The sequence below is a fragment of the Helianthus annuus genome, chromosome 17 (assembly GCF_002127325.2).
Source record: "Helianthus annuus cultivar XRQ/B chromosome 17, HanXRQr2.0-SUNRISE, whole genome shotgun sequence".
NCBI lineage: Eukaryota > Viridiplantae > Streptophyta > Magnoliopsida > Asterales > Asteraceae > Helianthus > Helianthus annuus.
The window spans coordinates 188,958,769-188,974,456 of NC_035449.2; the positions used below are offsets into that span (position 1 = coordinate 188,958,769).

A 15,688-nucleotide genomic window follows, 5' to 3' on the forward strand; every position below is an offset into this window, starting at 1 on the left:
TTCTTTGCATGTCTCTTTGTTGCCGAATACGAAGCCCCACAAATGTCGGATCCTCCCGAAATGAAGTTGATTATCTTGGCATCCGCAGGAGGTGACGTTGCTCGTTCAGGATCCTTCTCAGTATCCTGACCCTTATTCTTCTTTCTTCCCGGGAGATCCTTCAGATATCCCTTGCTCAAGAGATAGCTTATTTCTTTCCTTAAAGCAATGCGATCCTTAGTAACATGTCCGAAATCCTCGTGGAAGGCACACCACTTGGACTTATCCTTCCAATCAGCCTTTTGTTGATTCTTCTGAGGCCACCTGGCTTTGTCTCCTAAACCCTGCATAGCATACATTAGTTCAGAAAAACAATATTCAGATAACTCAGGATACTCCTCAGGATCCTCGTCTTCAACAGCATTCACTTTCTTGTTATCATTTCTACCATACGGCTTAGAGCGGTATGGTTTGTACGAGGATTCTGACTTCCTGTTATTTGATTCATATGTTGAGGATGCATTCATCCTCTCTTGCATTTTCTTATCATCTTTCAGCCTGATATATCTCAAGGCCCTGTTTCGAGCTTTGTCCAAGTTCCTGCAAGGATTCATTACAAGATCCTGATAAAATTGACGATCCTTCTGTAACCCCATTTTGAACGCTTGTACTGCCGTAGCAATATCAAGATTCGGGATATTCAAGGATTCTCTACTAAATTTTTTAACATAATCCCTTAGGGATTTTTGTGATCCTTGTGTTATCCTGTAATGATCACTTGTTAGTTTCTCAAAGCTCCTGCTATAAGAAAATTAACCGATAAACAAATTAACTAAATGAGAAAATGATGTAATTGAATAAGGTGGAACGTTTAAAAGCCATTTTAAGGTCGGTCCTGTTAAAATTGAACCGAAGCCTTTGCATAAGCATGCTTCCTTAGGTTCTGGTAGGATTGGATTTGTTTCCATCCTTTCCCTATACTGGGCAATATGCTCCTCAGGATATGTCGTCCCATCATAGAACTTTATGCTGGGAGTCTGGAATCTTTTTGGAATTTCAGCATCACAAATTGGATGAGCAAATCGGGATATCCTGTGACTATCCTGGGATACTTTCGGTATAGGCTGCACTGCTCCAGGAACACTTGATATCATATCCTTCAATTTTTGAAGTTCCCTGGTCAATACTGGTGTTACACCTATATCCTGCAAAGAATCAGAATTATTAGTAGCAGGGATATTGATAATGGCAAACATGTTACCAGCCTGTCGGCGTTCGCCATATCCTGGACCATATCCTGGGCCATATCCTGGATCCCTCACGGTCGATATCCTGGCGGATGATGGTATCTCCAGCATGTTGCTCCGGGACTGACTCGGTATCATGTTGCCTTGATTATCCTCGGTAAATGTTGATAAACTAAAGATTAGCATCCTGGGCTATCGAGGAGTAGTTGTATACTCCATAGGTTTCCTGGAGTTTGACTTCAAGAGTTGTATATCCTTCATGATTTTCTGGTTAGTTTCTTGCTGCCTCTTCATTTGTTCCTGTATACTACCAAACAAAGACAGAATTTCGTTATTAGAAGCAAGGATATGGGTTCTCCCTGAATTTCCGGATCTAGAAACATTCTGAGCAGCAGAAATTTCTCTCGGTGTGTGGCTTTCATTTCTCCTTTGAAAAGTATGAACTTGTGAAGGTGAGGGAGGCACCGAACCAACTATTGCAGAAGTTGTAGCAGACACAGTAGAAGAGCTCATGTTTGATCTTGAGGACATTGTAAACAATGTGGCAAAAGTTTTGAAAACAAAAAACTGATTAACGATTTCACAAAGATTTTTAGTAAAGAGAGCACCACTTGCCCCACGGTGGGCGCCAAATTGTTTTGGTAAAAAATTACCGAAGTAATTAAGTGATCAAATTAGTTAAGTGAGGTAGTGTGCTAGAAATATGTGTGAAAAATATTCAAGTTAAGTTATTTGCTAAAACAGTTTCAGGATACGGCTCAGGATATTGAGCTGTATCTACGATCAAACAATGAGCAAAAAAGTAAAGTAAATGACACGAGATGTCCGAGGAAAGCCCTTGATCAATCTAGATCGCCGGCATAAAACCTCGGGAGCTGACAATCGCAGCTGCCTTGTTCTTCTTATTCCTTGAATAACCAGGATACAGTGCAGGATGAAGCTCAGATCTCTACTAAGTGTTACAATGATTGCAAGTGATGAGTGTTAGTGTGCGATTACAAGTGAATTGTGTATGAATTCGAGAGTTAGAAGTGGAGTGAGTTGAAGTGAAGTGTCCTACGAGATCTGGCCATCCATATTTATAGTAAAAGAAACCAACAAACTATCCTATTATTCCGGGATACTTTGGAATATTCCATTCTGAACGTTGAGGGCTGCTTCTACACGTTTTCCACGTGCTTATTGACTACAAAACCGGGTCTTTAGCTCATATAACCGTTACATTGTTAATAACATTGACCAACATCCGATATTCTTGCGGAATATGCCTTTCTGACCGTTACAAGACCCATTCTTCCACCATCAACGTCCATTTTTCAACCACCTTGAGCGAATCTTCAGGTAGATCAAGTCTTTTAACGTTGGTACCTTGCAACCAACGTTTTACAAGCCAATCATTAGTAATAGTCAGGATACTGCCTCAGGATATTACCAATATCCTAGCCCGGTATCCTGATACGGTATCCTGATCCGCTATCCTGATTCGGTATCCTGATCATATACAACTAATAAAAAATCAAGATACAAAGTCAGGATATGGGCTCAGAATTTCACCCATAACAACCTTCATCCTAATTCAATTCCCCATATCGAAATTAAGCAAGAACATCATCATATAACATTTTTATACCAATTTTTACAACAAGATTTCATATTACATAGAACCATCATCTTGATCTAAGTGGGTTTTCTCTTTAAACACCAAATTTAACATTCTTCAAGGATTTATCATATTCCAAATGGTGATTCTAACTCATTATCCTACTAATTTCATCTAGACCCTAGGATTTCTTGAAACCCAAATTATCTAAGATTACCAAAACATAAAATTCTTGTTACCTTGAGCTTTGTTAGGACTAGATGATCAAGAATCCATTAACATGCAAGAGTTATGGCCATAATTAGGGCTTCAATTTGCTAACTTTGTGAAGATGAGGGGAGTTCTTCTCTCCTTCTTGTTCCTGGCGACCCAACACACGCATATGTGGGTGTGTTGTGTGTTTTCCAGTGTTTTAAAAACCTATCTTTCATTTTTCCCCATTCCACCCCTCAAGTATACACACTTATCTTTAAATGGCCAGCACTTATTCTTTTAGTTAAAATTCTAACTCACATTCTAACTAGGTTCATTTCCTAGTTATATCTTATGACATACTATAGCAATGTATATATATATATATATATATATATAAACACATATAATTAAATTCTGGGGCGTTACAAGTCTACCCCCCTTAAGAAAGGTTTCGTCCCCGAAACCTGATTACGTACCGAATAACGTCGGGTAGAACTTCCTCATTTCATCTTCCGGTTCCCAAGTGAGATCGGAACCTTTTCTATGTTGCCATTGGACTAGAACTTGCTTGATTTCCTTGTTGCGAAGAGTCTTTACTTTGGAAACCTTTATAGCTACCGGTCTTTCTATGTAATTCATTTTCTCGTCTATTTCAATGTCTTCAAGCGGTACATGAGCCGTTTCATCCGTTAAACATTTTCGTAATTGTGACACATGAAAGGTATTGTGAATCCCTTCTAATGAGGATGGTAATTCTAACCGGTAGGCTACCTTTCCAACTCGAGCTAAAATCCTAAACGGTCTGATATATCGGGGACCCAACTTTCCTCGCTTGCGAAATCGAATTATGCCTTTCCACGGGGACACCTTCGAGAACACTCGGTCCCCCACTTGGAACTCAATAGGGCGTCTTCTTTTATCCGCATAGGACTTTTGTCGGTCTTGCCCCGCTTTTAATCGAGCCCGTACGACGTCGATCTTTTCATTGGTTATCGCCACCACATCATTTGGTGCGAGTTCCCTTTGCCCTATTTCTCCCCAACAAACAGGGGTTCTACACCTTCTCCCATACAACATCTCATATGGCGCCATTTGTATGCTACTTTGGTAGCTATTATTATACGAAAATTCCACTAATGGCAAATGTTCATCCCAGTTTCCCCCGAAATCCATCACGCATGCTCTCAACATGTCTAAGAGAGTTTGAATCGTTCGTTCGGATTGGCCACCCGTTTGTGGGTGGTATGCGGTACTCACATGCAATTGGGTACCCATTCCTTCATGAAATTTCCGCCAGTAACGGGAGGTGAATAAATCCATTTCTTTTGTCTGTAAGAGAAAAGGCGCTTATTTATCGTTATATATATAGGGCTTTCACCGCCTCTGACAGGACGTCGTCTCTGTTTTGGTCAAAAATCACACAAGGATAATGTAACCAAACTTTATGTAAACGGGGTATGATGCTTGGTTAATTATAAAAGTAAAGGATCACTTTTATGAGAAATATGCAAAGACACAATGATTTATACGAGGAAAAAGCCCTTGATCAATGTATGATCTCCGGCATAAAAAACCTCGGGTGATGGCAACTACCGATCACCAACTTCAATATAAGAAAAATATAGTTACAACTTCGGATGATAATGAGCTGAGTACAAGGATCACTATAGTTTCGAGTGTCTAAGCGTGTGAGAGTTGTGTCGTGTGTTCTTCCGAATGAGGAAGAGTGGTATTTATACAAGTGTAGGTGACCTATTTTAGGTAAAAAGACTAATAATCAGCTCATTACCCCTTTAGAAATAAAGACAATCTAGCCTAAATTGCCGCCCTTAAATCAAGCTAAGTTTCCATATCCTTTGCAACGTCTTTCTCCGATTAAGCTAATGCCATAATTGTGAAGACGCGTCCCTTGGTTATGATGCTAAGAGCGTATCCTGCTAGATGTTCCTGCAAGATAACATTGTATTAAACGAAGGTAACCGTTAGCATGAGGATTCTATAATGGTCCATGATCCTGATCCTGAAGTCCTGCTGAGGATCACTGTCTGCCAAAGAAACAAGGATCACTGGTTAGGATCACGTGTAAGGATCATGTATAATAAAAATCCAGCCCTAACAATTGCCCCCAAAATATAAGGAGTTTATTGTAAATAAACAAGTTATATTTTGCTTTGATCTTATCTTCAACGAATGACTAGAATAACTAGCCGTTAATCTCGAACTAGCCGTTGCAACCCTTACCTCATAGATGTGACAATCCCTGCAAATCATGATTATAAATAGGGGATAGGGTGAGGATCACTCTGCATTTAAATTCGAGATAACTTCCCTTTATAATCTCTAGCGAAGATCGATCAGGTATTCTCTTTTCTTTTTCATTTTTCCTTCTCTTGCTCTGTTTTTCTGCTCCCCTGTTTTTATTCTGCTGTGAGGATGTTGCTCCGAAATTCCCCTCACAAGGATCCCGAGAGGAACAGCCCCTTGAAAGGTCAAGGGATCATTAAAGATTCTCCCACCGAGAGGTGCTGTTTCACCGATGCTCACATCGATAGAATTCGTCATTGTTTTCCGGCGGATGCTATCTTCAAATCTTTTACTCCCACTGTCTTAAGCGATTTTGTCTCTAACACCTGGGTAGCTTTTCCTGTTACTCCGTTCACCATAGGCTATACGTATCCCTTTCCGGCTTTCACCCAATCTTTCTTTTCCTTGACCGGCATATCTTACATTCAAGCCATGCCGATGATCTGGAGGGTTTTGTATACCCTGGAAAGGATCATTGAGCAAGAAGGGATTGATTTAGGAATGACGGAGCTAGCTGAGATGTATGATCTCACAACGTTTGGATCCTGTCGATATCTGTTCAAACAGAAAGCCGGAGAGGATCACCCTGTTCTTAAGGTCACCAAGAATGACACGAATTGGAAGCGACGATTCTTCTTTGTTAGGAGGGATACCATCCCTAATGGGAAGGATCTGCCCAAGGAGTGGGCTACTCATGGTAGGATAGAGGATCCTGAAGGATCACCGTCAGACTTGTTCCTTAGACTGAGGATCACTAACACTTTCTTTGTTTTTTGTGTGCAGCTATATCCGTTGCTCATCTCAAGTTGACCCCTGCTGCAAGAGAGAGAGTTCTAGCCTTCAGAAAGCTTGATCCTGAAACCAGAAGTTTTCAAGTTGCCACCCAAGATTCACAGGAAGTATCCTCTGCATCTGCCACAATGTCAAGTAAGTATCCTTATTTAAAAAGTAGTTTTATGTAAGATTTTTAATTTAGTCAGAATACTTATCTTATTTTGGTTGTGTAGGCGCTGGGAAATCTGCTAAGTCTGCTAAGTCTGCCTCCAAGTTTGGTATCGATGATCTTGCTAACGTCAGATCTGTGAAGAAGAAGAATCCGGCCAGCCCGAGTACCTCTGTCCCCAAGGCACCTGTGAGAGGGAGGGAAGAAGAGAAAGACTTCTGATGCTGAGGGTCTCCAAGGATTTCCCCTGATTCGCCAGCAGTTTCTTGATTCTGTCAACGAGGTTAGGATCACTGCCCCTGTTGGTTATCCTGATGGTTTTTGAGGATCACCTATGTCTGACGTCATATCTTGTTGTTTTTGCAGAAACTTACTGAAATAGAAACTTATGTTAGCCACGTTGAAGATCAGGATCGCCAAATTACCGACCTCCAACAGATGGGTGTGCTGAAGGATCTCAAGATAGCCGATCTTGAGAAGGAGCTCCGTGCTACCAGGGATGAAACTGTCAAAGCATTGATCAAGTTTGACTACGAGAAGCATGATATCACCCAGGATGCTAAGGTCTCTGCTGCGATAACCATGTATAAGATCCAGCTGCAAATGGCTGCAGAGGCTCAGGATCCTTCCTTTGACAAAGGCACATGGGACGTGGAAGGTTGGAAGGCAAGGCTGGCAGAGTTGGAGGATGACGATGATGCTGAGGATATCCGTATGCTTGAAGGTGGAGATGCTGGTAAGGATCAGGGTGAAGCAAGTGGAGCTGGTGGTGATGGTGCAGCGAAGGTTTGAGCTGCAAGATTGGGCAATGATGGAAACTTCTAGACATAGCCGGAGCCCAATTTTTTTTGAGTTTGGTAGTGGTTTTTTTTTTGTGGTTGTGATGTTTGAAACGATTATGGTTTGTAACTTTGAACAATAGTTTTTAGGGTTAAGGATCCTGGATCCTTTGGACAATAGGTAGGATCGCAAATGGTGGAGGGATCCTCTGTTTGGGGGATGAAGCCTTTGTGATCCTGCCGCCTTTAATTTCCTGCACCTGCTAAGACCGCAAAGACAATGGACACCCTTTGCCAACCCATGTGGACGGGCCACGTTTTGCTGGTAGAAATGTGGGTTGGCAATTTTGACAACTTTTTGAAAGGGTTTAAGATCCTTTTGTCAATAATATAACTTTTAATCTTTCTGGCTTATCTCGTGTTGTTATCCTTTATTTATCTTTTTATTTTCCAGTTTGTTTTAGAAACATATTTGTTAGAGTAACAAGAGTTGAGCAAACTATGTTTAATAAGTTTAGGATATGATCCTAGATCAAATATCCTGACATTGAAAATTTTTGAAGCAATCAATTTCAAGGATCATAGGTTTAGTTGTCAAAGTGTAAGGGTTGTTTAGTGTAATCAAAATAGTCAAGGATCATACCTGAGGATCCAAGTTAGGATCCTAACCTTTAATCAAGATAACCAAAAGTGAAATTTTAACGGATAATAAGGATTAAGGATCCTTATTTGTTTAACTTCGAGAACCTGAAAAATGGAACATAACTTGGGACTAAGCCAATGTAAAAGATAAATTAGTAGCTGGGGACATGCCCAAAGGATAACTGGGGATGATCCCAAAGGATCACTGGGGACAAGCCCAAAGGATAACTGGGGACAAGCCCAAAGGATAACTGGGGACAAGCCCAAAGGATAACTGGGGACAAGCCCAAAGGATCGTATGTAAACTGGAGTATGGCCCTTACTGGCGACTATCCAAACTTAGTGACATGAAAATGTCAAAACCTTAGCTAACGTGAAAACGTTAGAAACCTTATGAACGGATGTATGGTACGTCTACCATTATACGTAGGATCCTGGGTATAGCCAGTACGATGAGGTTGTCAGCCCCGGAAGTGGGTACTGGTCCCAAAGACGTGAACTATATCAGGATCATCGTGCGCTGCTGGCGGAAACTGGGGATAATCCCAAGGATAACTGGGGTTAGACCCAAGGATCTGCGTTGCTTTTGATGATCTTTGACGATATGCTGTAGATACCTGAACTATCATAACTCAAATGGTTTGTGAGAAGAGGATGAAGGATACAGGATCCTTATCCTTTGGTAAAAAGTAAGGAAATGTAATAGTTTTAAGATAAGGACATTACCAGAGTAAGGATCACTGACATCACCGAGATTCTTTGAGGATACTTCAATGTAAGGATCACATGCTTGAAGGATCATGTTCACATAAAGTATCTCTTTAAGTGAACAGCATTCCAGGCTCTTGGTAACAAGTTTCCTTCCATAGTTAGCAATCTGTATGCCCCCTTTCCTGCTTCAGCTTCAATCAAGTAAGGGCCTTCCCATTTTGGTGCTAACTTCCCGTCAGCAGGATTAATAGTGTTTTGGAATGTTTTTCTCAGTACCATATCTCCGACTTGGAACTTCCTTATCCTAACATTTTTGTTGTAAGCACCAGCCATTCTTTGTTGGTAGCTTGCCATCCTTATCCTAGCCAGATCCCTGATTTCCTCAATAGTATCCAAATCCTGAGCCAGGATTGCAGCATTTTCTTCAGGATCACGAGCACTTGTTCTAGCAGTTGGGATCACCATCTCTGTTGGGATCACTGCTTCTGCCCCAAATACTAAAGAAAAAGGTGTTTGACCAGTGGCATTCTTGGGAGTTGTTCTATCAGCCCATAGCACATAAGGTAACTCCTCTGCCCATTTCCCCTTCTTGGATCCTAGCTTCTTCTTCAGATTGTTGATGATGATCTTGTTGGATGATTCTGCTTGGCCATTGGCTTGTGGATGAACTGGTGTTGATGTTATCATCTTAATTCCCCAACTGTCACAAAATTTAGTGGTTCTGCTTCCAATGAATTGGGAACCATTATCACATACAATTTCAGAGGGAATGCCAAATCTAGTTATAATGTTTCTTTTGATAAAGGATATAACTTCTTTTTCTCTGACTTGAGCAAAGGCTTCAGCTTCTATCCATTTAGAGAAGTAGTCAGTCATGGCAAGCATAAATACTTTTCCACCAGGTGCTTTAGGGAGCTTGCCAACTATATCCATCCCCCATCTCATGAATGGCCAAGAGGATGGTATAGGGTGTAGCAATTCAGCTGGTTGATGAAGGATATTGCTGTGTCTTTGACAAGGATCACATTTCCTAGCATATTCTACAGCATCCCTTTTCATGGTTGGCCAGTAGTATCCTGTTCTAAGGATCCTTGAGAACAATGCCCTGCCCCCAGTGTGGTTTCCACAATCTCCTTCATGGAAGTCTCTCAACACTTCTTCAATTTCAGGATCCTCGATACATCTTAAATATGGTCCTGCAAGAGATCGTTTATACAGCACATTATTTAAGATTGTGAATTGAGATACCTTAATCCTGAAAGCTCTAGGATTTTCTCCCATCGGAATCTCCCCGTATTGCAAGTATCTCATAATTGGTGAGATCCATGATCCTGAATAAGATTGAGTTTCTTCACTAGGGACCACTGCAGTATCCTCTTCTATTTCCATGGCCACCTGATTTTCAATGGCAGGAGCCAGGATATGGATGATATGGATACTTATATCTTCTGGAATCTTTAAGGATGATCCTAAGTTGGCCAATGCATCAGCTTCCGTGTTATCCTCCCTTGGTACCTGTGTTAAGCTGAAAGAGACAAAAGAGAGTGCCAATTCCTTGACTATCTCTAAATATTTGGTTAGTTTTTCACCTTTAACAACATAGGATCCATTAAAGTGACTGGTGATCAATAATGAATCTACATATACTTTAAGATATTTCACCCCCATATCCTTAGCAATTTGCAAGCCAGCGATTAAGGCTTCGTATTCAGCCTCATTGTTAGTTGCTTGGAACTCACAGGCTATGGAGTGGGGTATTATGTCCCCCTGTGGCGATTTTAGTAGTATCCCGAGCCCTGTGCCCTTGACATTTGAGGATCCATCAGTGTGTAGTATCCAAGGATCCTTGGTCTCATCCAGCTGCTGGACCTCCAATTCTGCTTCTTTTTGTAGATCACTACTGAAATCAGCCACAAAGTCAGCTAATGCTTGGGATTTAATGGCTGTTCTTGGCTCATATCTTATATCATGGGCACTAAGCTTTACTGCCCACTTAGCCATTCTTCCTGACATCTCTGGTTTCCTGAGGACATTCTTAATTGGAAAGTTAGTTCTAACAACAATAGTATGGGTTTCAAAATAATGCCTTAACTTAGTTGATGCCATGATTAATGCAAGAATAAGTTTTTCGAGGTGTGAGTACCTGGATTCGGCATCAAGTAAACTCTTACTTACGTAGTAGATAGGATATTGTGTACCTTCATGATCCTTAAAAAGGACAGCACTTACAGCGATTGAGGATACCGCCAAATATAAGGATAACATATCTCCTTTTTCAGGCTTTGTTAATGCTGGTGCTGAGGACAAATATTCTTTAAGGGCTTGTAAGGCATTCTCATGTTTCTTAGTCCATTCAAACTTCTTGTTCTTCCTTAGGATATCGTAAAATTCTTTACATTTTTCTGAGGATTTTGATATGAACCTGTTCAGAGCTGCTATCCTGCCCGTTAGCCTTTGCACATCCTTAGCATTGGCAGGGGACTTGATGTTCACTAGTGCTTTAATTTGCTCCGGACTTGCTTCAATGCCTCTCTGAGTTACCATATATCCTAGGAATTTTCCTGCCTTAACACCAAAGTGGCATTTTGAAGGATTAAGCTTCATGTTATAGTTATCAAGGATATCAAATGCTTCCTCCAAATCCCTTAGGTGATCCTCAGCTTTCTTTGATTTGACTACCATATCATCTATGTATACTTCCATAGTTTGTCCAATTTGATCTTTGAACATCATATTCACCAGCCTTTGATATGTTGCACCTGCATTTCTTAATCCAAAAGGCATGGCAATATAACAATACAAACCTGTTGGGGTCATAAAGGTTGTATCCTCTTGGTCAGATGGTTCCATCTGAATTTGTTGGAATCCAGATGATGCATCCATAAAGGTCAACAGTTCATGCCCCGCTGTTGCATCCACCATGGAGTCAATGTGGGGTAATGGGAAAGGATCCTTGGGACATGCCTTATTCAGATCAGTGAAATCGACACATACCCTCCACTTTCCGTTTTTCTTTTGGACAACGACCACATTGGCTAACCATTTTGGATACTTTACCTCTCTGATCATACCTGCTCGAAGTAGTCTCTCTACTTCTTCTTGGATAATGGCATTCCTTTCTGGTGCAAACTTCCTCCTTTTTTGATGGATTGGTTTGATAGACCTGTCAATGCCAAGTTTGTGAGTAATAATATCCTTAGATATACCTGCCATATCTTCATGTTTCCAAGCAAAGGTAGATTTTCTTCTTTTGAGGAAGGATATTAAGTCTTCTTTCATCTTGCCAAGGATCCCTGATCCGATATAGATTTTTGATTCAGGATCACTAGGATCCAAGAGGATTTCGTCCACATCTTGTTCCCTTGCCTCCAAGACATTCCTCGGAGGATACTGTAATTGCTATTGCTCCCTTGGCTTCGAGGTTGGCTTCATGGATGAGGTATAACAATCCTTAGCCTCCTGCTGATCACTGTCGATCTTGATTATTCCCCATGGGCTAGGGAGCTTCACATATTGATGGTAGGTAGATGGGACTGCTTTCATATCATGTATCCAAGGCCTGCCAAGGATAACATTGCAACAAGATAAAGAGTCAATAACACAAAATTTCTGATAATTATGTAATCCTTCCACGTAGATTGGGAGTTTGATGTCCCCCAGAGTTTTCTTCGTTTCTCCACTGAATCCTACAAGTACGGAGGATCTTGGTGTGATGTCTGATTCTGGAATACCCATTTTCTTCAGAACATTAAGCTGGATAATGTTTACTGAGCTTCCTCCATCGATAAGGATCCTGCGGACAAAATGGTTAGAGATAAAGAGAGTAATAACTAAACTATCATGATGAGGATCCTGAATGTTAATGCGATCATCCTCATCAAACGTTATCATCTTCCCTTCTGAGACACTTGATGTTCTAATAGGTCTTTCTCCATTATCCATTTTTGACTCCTTTGCATGCCTTTTGGCCGCCGAGAAAGATGTACCACAGATGTCTGATCCTCCGGAAATAAAGTTGATCACTTGTGCATTTGCCGGAGGTGTTGGAGCTTTTTCAGGGATCCTTTCAGGATCCTGAGTCTTTTGCTTTTTTCTTCCCAATAATTCTTTTAGGTGCCCCTTGCTTAACAGATATCCAATCTCTTTTCTTAAAGCTATGCATTCTTCAGTTAGATGCCCGAAATCCTCATGGTATGCACACCATTTCGACTTGTCTTTAGTCCCGGATGGTTTATCATTCTTCCTGGGCCACCTAGCTTTTTCACCTAGATTCTGCATTGCAAGGATTAGTTCATGATTATCAATGGAAAAATAATATTATGAGATTGGAGGATAATCTTCATCATCCTCTTCTTGGTCAACAGCATGCACATTCTGGTTTTCATTTCTATGGTAGGATTTGAATTTGTTGTTCTTGAAGGAGGATCCTTGTTTCTCCTGTTTTGAGGATCCTACTTGTCTCTCCTGGATCCTCTTGTCATCCTCTAGCCGGATAAACCTGAGTGCCCGAGTTCTTACTTCATCTAGATTCCTGCATGGTGTCATAACAAGATCATCATAGAATAATGAATCCTTAAGCAGTCCCATTTTGAAGGCTTCAACAGCCGTAGCCATATCCAAGTTGGGAATGTCCAAGGATTCTTTACTAAATTTAGTTATATAATCTCTTAATGATTCATTATGACTTTGAGTTACCCTATATAAATCACTGGTTAATCTTTCAAATTTTCTACTACAGGAGAATTGGTTATTGAATAAATTAACTAAATTAGCAAATGAAGTAATAGAGTAAGGGGGAAGACTTAGCAGCCACTTAAGAGCTGATCCAATAAGAGTGGATCCAAATCCTTTACATAGGCATGCTTCCTTCAACTTTTCTGGAATAGGATTGATCTACATCCTTTCCCTGTATTGTGCTATGTGCTCCTCTGGATCCGTCGTACCATCATACAGCTTCATAGTAGGGATATGGAACCTTTTGGGTATCTCTGCATCACAAATTGGTGGTGCAAAGCGAGATACCTTGTGGCTTCCATCTGCAATCTCCGGGATAGGCTTGACTACCCCTGGAACACTTGAGATCATATCTTTTAGCTTCTGCAATTCCCTGGCCATAGCATGATTGACACTTGTATCCTGCATGAATCCATGGTTAGTAGTAAGATGATTATTTAAAGTGTTACCTCCCATTGAGTTCATGTTAGTGAATCCATATTGCTGGGATTCAGGGATAACGGAGGGACCAGTGGAAGCAATGGTCTGCATTGGAATGAAGTCCCCTTGATGGACATCCTTGAAACTGCTGTGCTCCCGGATAGGCTCCCGAATTCATGAAGGATCCTATATGCTGGGGATAGGATCCTGCCGGCTGAAAGTGTGAGCCGGATGCCTGAGTCATTGCTGTCGATCCGAGGTGCAATCCTCTTGATTCTCTCATAATTTGCACGTCTGGAATTCCTGATGGCTGAGAAGTAATCATTGGAGTATCAAAGCTCAAGGATTTGGGCATCAATGGGGAATGATCCTCTGCCGTTTTCTTCTGTCTTTTGAGATCTCCAATTTCCCTGAGGATTCTCTCATTAGTTTCATCCTGCTGCTGCATACGATCCTTCACGTGTAAGGATCATGTATAATAAAAATCCAGCCCTAACAGTCTCCTATTGTTCTTACAGAATATGCTCTTCTTGTTCGAGAATCAGCTTTGCAGGAACTTGTTCCTTATAGCTTGTTTTGAGCTGTGGTACCTAACCCCGACCCGAAGTAGGGAACTGCGAGCATCAAGCTTTAGGCATCGGGCCTCAGGTAAAAGAAGTTGGTCTCAGGTATCTATATGATAAACTCTATATCCACTTATATATTATTCGATACCGGAGCTAGTAGATCATTCATTTCTAGTGAGTTTGCACGTTCCCCTTTATTCGCGATAGAAAGAATGTGTACACCTCTCAAAGTAGAAATTGCCGATTGTAAGAGTTACCTTTTGCACGAAATATGTAGAGATTGTAGAATCACTATAGATGATGAAGATTTTGATATTGATTTGATTCCCATGGCTTTGGGAGAATTTAAAGTAGTGGTAGATATGGATTGGTTATCCCGTTTTATGCCCAATTGACCCATTCATATTAAAAACTCTAATAACATCAATTTCACTCAACATCTCATATAACCTTCATCCTAATTCAATTCCCCATATCGAAATTAAGCAAGAACATCATCATATAACATTTTTATACCAATTTTTACAACAAGATTTCATATTACATAGAACCATCATCTTGATCTAAGTTGGTTTTCTCTTTAAACACCAAATTTAACATTCTTCAAGGATTTATCATATTCCAAATGGTGATTCTAACTCATTATCCTACTAATTTCATCTAGACCCTAGGATTTCTTGAAACCCCAATTATCCAAGATCACCAAAACATAAAATTCTTGTTACCTTGAGCTTTGTTAGGACTAGATGATCAAGAATCCATTAACATGCAAGAGTTATGGCCATAATTAGGGCTTCAATTTGCTAACTTTGTGAAGATGAGGGGAGTTCTTCTCTCCTTCTTGTTCCTGGCGACCCAACACACGCATATGTGGGTGTGTTGTGTGTTTTCCAGTGTTTTAAAAACCTATCTTTCATTTTTACCCATTCCACCCCTCAAGTATACACACTTATCTTTAAATGGCCAGCACTTATTCTTTTAGTTAAAATTCTAACTCACATTCTAACTAGGTTCATTTCCTAGTTATATCTTATGACATACTATAGCAATGTATATATATATATAAACACATATAATTAAATTCTGGGGCATTACAAGTCTACCCCCCTTAAGAAAGGTTTCGTCCCCGAAACCTGATTATGTACCGAATAACGTCGGGAAGAACTTCCTCATTTCATCTTCCGGTTCCCAAGTGAGATCGGACCCTTTTCTGTGTTGCCATTGGACTAGAACTTGCTTGATTTCCTTGTTGCGAAGAGTCTTTACTTTGGAATCCTTTATAGCTACCGGTCTTTCTATGTAATTCATTTTCTCGTCTATTTCAATGTCTTCAAGCGGTACATGAGCCGTTTCATCCGTTAAACATTTTCGTAATTGTGACACATGAAAGGTATTGTGAATCCCTTCTAATGAGGAAGGTAATTCTAACCGGTAGGCTACCTTTCCAACTCGAGCGAAAATCCTAAACGGTCCGATATATCGGGGACCTAACTTTCCTCGCTTGCGAAATCGAATTATGCCTTTCCACGGGGAAACCTTCAAGAACACCCGGTCCCCCACTTGGAACT

General features: G+C 40.7%; 1 long non-coding RNA gene across 1 annotated transcript in view; it reads right to left on the reverse strand.

Annotated features, from left to right (window-relative positions):
• LOC118488970 overlaps nt 1-3,197 on the reverse strand; it is a 65,258-nt gene extending 62,061 nt beyond the window's left edge. The window contains exon 1 of the long non-coding RNA XR_004885474.1: nt 3,066-3,197. This is a non-coding gene — a long non-coding RNA (uncharacterized LOC118488970). The remainder of the gene's footprint in view (nt 1-3,065) is intronic.
• Nucleotides 3,198-15,688: the final 12,491 nt, after the last annotated feature.